The sequence below is a fragment of the Sarcophilus harrisii genome, chromosome 3 (assembly GCF_902635505.1).
Source record: "Sarcophilus harrisii chromosome 3, mSarHar1.11, whole genome shotgun sequence".
Taxonomy (NCBI): domain Eukaryota; kingdom Metazoa; phylum Chordata; class Mammalia; order Dasyuromorphia; family Dasyuridae; genus Sarcophilus; species Sarcophilus harrisii.
In genome coordinates this window covers 191277700-191283699 of record NC_045428.1, presented here as the reverse complement: position 1 = coordinate 191283699, position 6000 = coordinate 191277700, and positions in this window count along the sequence as shown.

The following is a 6000-nucleotide window of genomic DNA, read 5'->3' as shown; positions in this document are numbered from 1 at the left end:
TTCCTTCATTAGATTGTAATGTCTTGAGACCAGGAACTCTAACTCTCTCTCTCTCTCTCTCTCTCTCTCTCTCTCTCTCTCTCTCTCTCCGTGTGTGTGTATTTCTACTTTGTATCTATAGTTTAGAATTAAATATACAGAAATAGATACAATTAAATACAACATATTTAAATAAGTTTAATTTGCTATGGAGGAAAATAGTATGGATCTGAAAAAGCTCCTGGTTACATAAGCTCCTCGAATCTTGTCTTGATTGCACCATTACATGGCTTCCCCTTAAAATGAAGAGAACTCCTGAGTCTTTTTTCTCTTCTACTTCTAAATGCTTTACTTATGTACAGCTAGGTGGTATAGTGGTTAGAATGTTGGATCTTGTGTCAAGAAAATTTATCCTCATGAGTTTAAATCTGGTCTCAGACATTAGCTATGTAGCCCTGGACAAGATGTTCGCCTCAGTTTACTCATCTGTAAAATGACCTGGGGAAGGAAATGACAAAATCACTCTTAAGTGAAAATGTAACAATTGTATCATGTAATGAAAAGAGTTCTTGAAGTTAGTGGCAAAATTCTTCAGACCCTGACCCCTTATACTTTTTCTTCTTAAAGCAATTAAAATAATTTATAATGATTGTCTCTGTCACCAGGATCATTCTGCACTAAACACAAGACAGTTTACTTTCATAAATTGAGGTATGTCCTGTCATGATTAGCCCTTCCCAGAGCTAATTAATATCTAAGCAGTGACTAAGCACCCAGATTAATGTTTCTTTTTACCACTGTGAAGTGGTTCTTAAAATCCCTGGGGAGATAATTGCAAATTTATTTTAGATAAAAATTCACTGATTTAGTTATATAGTTAGAGGAATATAATCTAACTGGAAGGTATTGTTAAGCAGATGATTCTATTCATCTTGTCAAAATGCTTCAAAGTGTTAATTGGAATGTTAATAAATGAAATTCACAAGGCAGCTAATTGTATTATGGCCTGTACTTCAAATGAAACTTTATTGCAGAATTCAAGAAATCAGCACTTTATAATTTTAAACTACTTTAAGGAATGAGCTGTAATGGAAAAGGTTTTTTTTTTTTTAACTGTCATACATTCATGAGTTCTCTTAAATTATTTTTAAAAAGTAATACCTTTAATTTATCACCAAAGAGGAACTAGGGATCATTATTGATTACAAAATGAAACATTTTGATTTTATCAAATTGAAAAGTTTTTGTACAAACAAAACTAATGCAGACAAGATTAGAAGGGAAGCAATAAACTGGGAAAATATTTTTCAGTCAAAGGTTCTGATAAAGGTCTCATTTCCAAAATATATAGAGTATTGACTCTAATTTATAAGAAATCAAGCTATTCTCCAATTGATAAATGGTCAAAAGATATGAACAGACAATTCTCAGATGAAGAAATTGAGACTATTTCTAGCCATATGAAAAGATGTCCAAGTCATTATTAATCAGAGAAATGAAAATTAAGACAACTCTGAGATACCACTACACATGTCAGATTGGCTAGAATGACGGAAACATAATGCGGAATGTTAGAGGGGTGTGGGAAAACTGGGACACAGATACATTGTTGGTGGAATTGTGAATACATCCAGCCATTCTGGAGAATGATTTGGAACTATGTTATCAAACTGTGCATACCCTTTGATCCAGCAGTATTACTACTGAGCTTATATCCCAAAGAGATTTTAAAGAAGGCAAGGGACCTGTATGTGCAAGAATGTTTGTGGCAGCCCTCTTTGTAATGGCCAGAAACTGGAAACTGAGTGGATGCCCATCAATTGGAGAATGGCTGAATAAATTGTGGTATAGAATATTATGGAATATTATTGTTCTGTAAGAAATGACCAGCAGGATGATTTCAGAAAGGCCTGGAGAGACTTACATGAACTGATGCTGAGTGAAATGAGCAGGACCAGAAGATCATTATATACTTGAACAGCAATAATATATGATGATCATTTCTGATGGACATGGCCCTCTTCAACAATGAGATGAACCAAATCAATTCCAGTAGAGTAGTAATGAATTGAACCAGCTGCACCCAGAAAAAGAACTCTGGGAGATAACTATGAAACGCTACATAGAATTTCCATAGAAGCTCTTGGATTTCACTGCCTTTGAAAATTTAGGGATTTCTACAGAAAAAAGAAACCAGCAAAAAAAACCCAACCAAATAAAAAGTAGTCAAAAACTTAAAAGCGGTAGACTTTTACTGGATATGGTTTAATTCATGCAAAGAAAAGTCTTGTGGCATAACCTAGGGATATGAGGTGAGTGATGGACTTATCTATTCATCAGACTTATAGCCATCTACTAAACAATGATAAAAATGGTATCTGGAAGGACAGATACACTTGCAACCTGCAGTATAGAAAAGATTTATGACCTTGAATAAGACCGGCTTCAGGCCACAGTAGTAGGAAGATTTATAGTCATTTAAAAAGATCTCTCTAGATTTAGCACCCGGATTATGTTTGCTTCTCACACTTCTTCCTAACTAGGTGCAGGCATAATTGAGTTGTCCCACTAGAGGGCTGCTCAGGGAAGCATGATTCTGAATGATTATAATAACATCTATAAAGCAAGGGGCAATTAGACCAAAGACGGTTAAGGGGACCAAAAATCCCAGAAATAGTTGTTTAGCCTTGCCTGAGGATAGGCAACACTATAGATGGTGCACCAGAGGACCACCTCTGGCACTTTTGGCCACAGTGAATTTAGGAGGGTACTGACATGGAAATGGAGCCAATAAAAGAAATCACACTTTTGCCTTGGCTTCAGGTCTGTGTTTGACATGACACTCATAGTTTCAGTATCTTGGCCTTAGAGGAACTCTTTACAGCTTTCTGTTTTTCTGATGCTGAATTCTATATAGGGAATCTTACTACTGTTAAGATAATTTGCTGGTGCCCCTTTTCTATTCCTTTATATTATTTCCAGAATAAATTCCCAGGCACTTTGATCTGAGATAGATATTTCCATCCCCATGTTGTGAGAAAGCAAAGGAAGAAATCAATTTTGTTTTCTCTAAACTGAAAGCTTCTGTTTGGGGAGATTATCTCCCCAAACTGCTATACAAGTTCATTTTTCTCTATTAGTTTAACTTTAAATCTTTAAAATTAATCAGTCAGGTTAACTGCAGGGAAAATTTAGGGCCTCTGATGGATAACAGTGAAAGCAAAAGTGCTAGGAATGGGCACATTTAGACAATGTCTTAAACCAATGTCACTGAATTCTCTTGGAGGAACTTGGGAAATAAAGTTAATTAAGGGGACCACAGTAAAGGTATCTAGATTCTTTGGAAATCACAACTTCCAGACTATAGTCTTGCAATAAAATAAATTTAATGGATTCAATATATGCCTTGTTACCCGGTGCCATTGCATAGGAATGGCCATATAAATTTGGTCAATTTCTCTCTTCAGTCATTTTTGTGATCTGGAAACAAGGAGAGAGTAAAAGGAAATAACCCTTGTTCACTAAAAGCATAACTGAGATCTTACCAAGATTGTTATATTTAAGCTAGTTAATTTACTTCAAAAGCTATTCATCTGTAGAGTTCAGTCACAGAAGACAGTCAATTTTTGTTAACTGAAAGCCAGCCTAAGGCCAAAATAGCACTGAAAACAATTGATCACTTTATTATTATTATTATAGTTTTTTTTTTTTACAAAACATGCATGAGTAATTTTTCAACATTGACCCTTGCAAAACCTTCTCTTCCAACTTTTCCCCTTCTTCCTCCCATCCTCTCCCCTAGATGGCAGGTAGTCCAATACATGTTAAATATGTTAAAATATATATTAAATCCAATATGTATATACATATTTATACAGTTATCTTGCTATACAAGAAAAAATTGTATCCAGAAAGAAAGAAAAAAATCTGAGAAGGAAAACAAGAATGTAAGCAAACAATAACAGAAAGAGTGGAAATGCCATGTTGTGGTTCACACTCATTTCCCATAGTTCTCACTCTGGGTGTAGCTCATTCTCTTCATTACTGAACAACTGGAATGGGTTTGAATCATCTTCTTGTTGAAGAGAGCCACATCCATCAAGTTAATCATCATATAATCTTCTTGTTGCCATGTATAATGATCCCCTGGTTCTGCTTATTTCCCTTAGCATCAGTTCATGTAAGTCTCTCCAAACCTCTCTGAAATGATCCTGCTGGTCATTTCTTAGAGAACAATAATATTACATAACATTCATATACCACAATTTATTCAGCCATTCTCCAATTGCTGGGCATCCATTCATTTTCCAGTTTCTAGCCACTACAAAAATGGCTGCCACAAACATTCTTTCACATATAGGTCCCTTTCCCTTCTTTAAGATTTCTTTGGGATATAAGCCCAGCTGGATCAAAGAGTATGCACAGTTTGATAACTTTTTGAGTATAGTTCCAAATTGCTTTCCAGAAGGGTTGGATTTGTTCACAATTCCACCAACAATGTATCAGTGTCCCAGTTTTCCTACACCCCCTCCACCATTCCTCATTATCTTTTCTTGTCATCTCAGTCAATCTGAGAGGTGTGTAGTGGTATCTCAGAGTTGTCTTAACTTGCATTTCTCTGATCAATCACAATTTGGACCACCTTTTCATATGATTGGAAATAGTTTCAATTTCTTCACCTGAAAATTGTCTGTTCATATCCTTTGACAATTTATCAATTGGAGAATGGCTTGATATCTTACAATTTGAATCAATTCTCTATATATTTTGGATATGAGGCCTTTATCAGAACCTTTGACTGTAAAAATGTTTTCCCAGTTTATTGGTTTCCTTCTAATCTTATCTGCATTAGTTTTGTTTGTACAAAACCTTTTTTAATTTAATATAATCAAAATTTTCTATTTTGTGATTAATAATTATCTCTAGTTCTTCTTTGGTCACAAATTCCTTCTTCCTCCACAGGTCTGAGAGGTAACCTATGCTATGTTCTTCTAAATTATTTATAATCTCATTCTTTATGCCTAGTCATAATGGTTATGGGGTTGACTTGAAATCAACTTTTTTTGGGTTCAATTCCTTCCTTTCATGCTTGCTTTAAGCTTTGAGGAAAACTGGTTGCTCAAATGTATGTTATGGGGGAGGGCAACCATAGAGTCACTCGATATCAATGAACCCATTTTGATCTTATTTTGGTGTATGTTATTAAGTATAGGTCAATGTCTAAGTTTCTGTCATACTAATTTCCTATTTTCCCAGCAGTTTTTGTCAGATAGTGAATTCTTATCCCAAAAGGTGGGGTATTTGGGTTTGTCAAACACTAGATTGCTATAGTTATTGACTATTTTTTCCTGTGAACCTAACCTATTCCACTGATCAACTAGTATATTCCCAAATATGTTACACTATTGACAGTTATTTTAAATGGAATTTTATTAGTTATCTATAATATATATATATCTATATAGATATATACATATATATAATGTATCTTTTGTTGTTGGATTTTGTTAGTAATCTATAAAAATGCTGATGATTTAAATGGATTTATTTTGTATCTTGCAACTTTGCTAAAGTTGTGGATCATTTCTAATAACTTTTTAGAAGATTCTCTGGGGTTCTCTAAGTATACCATCATATCATCAACAAAGAGTGATAATTTGGTTTCCTTGTTACCTACTCTAATAATAATTGACCTTGATTGGGAATATATCCATCTCACAGCTTGTTAAAAATCAAAATAGACCCTGTGCTGATAATCTGAGGCAACAAGGAAAACTGGAAGTCATCTTTGGGTCTTTAGCTCGTGATTTCAAACATTGCAACAGTCTGGAAGGGTTAGTACCATATTTAAATGAAATGAGGAGCAAATCATTGGCACAGTCTGAGACTTTTTCAAGAGGGTAATTCAATCCCCCAATATATGGTATCATTAAGATACTTGGTTATCTTAGAAATATCTTAAAGTAGTAGATTATTTTATTGACATGGTAGGATTATTAAGATGAAGAATGTGATTTGAGA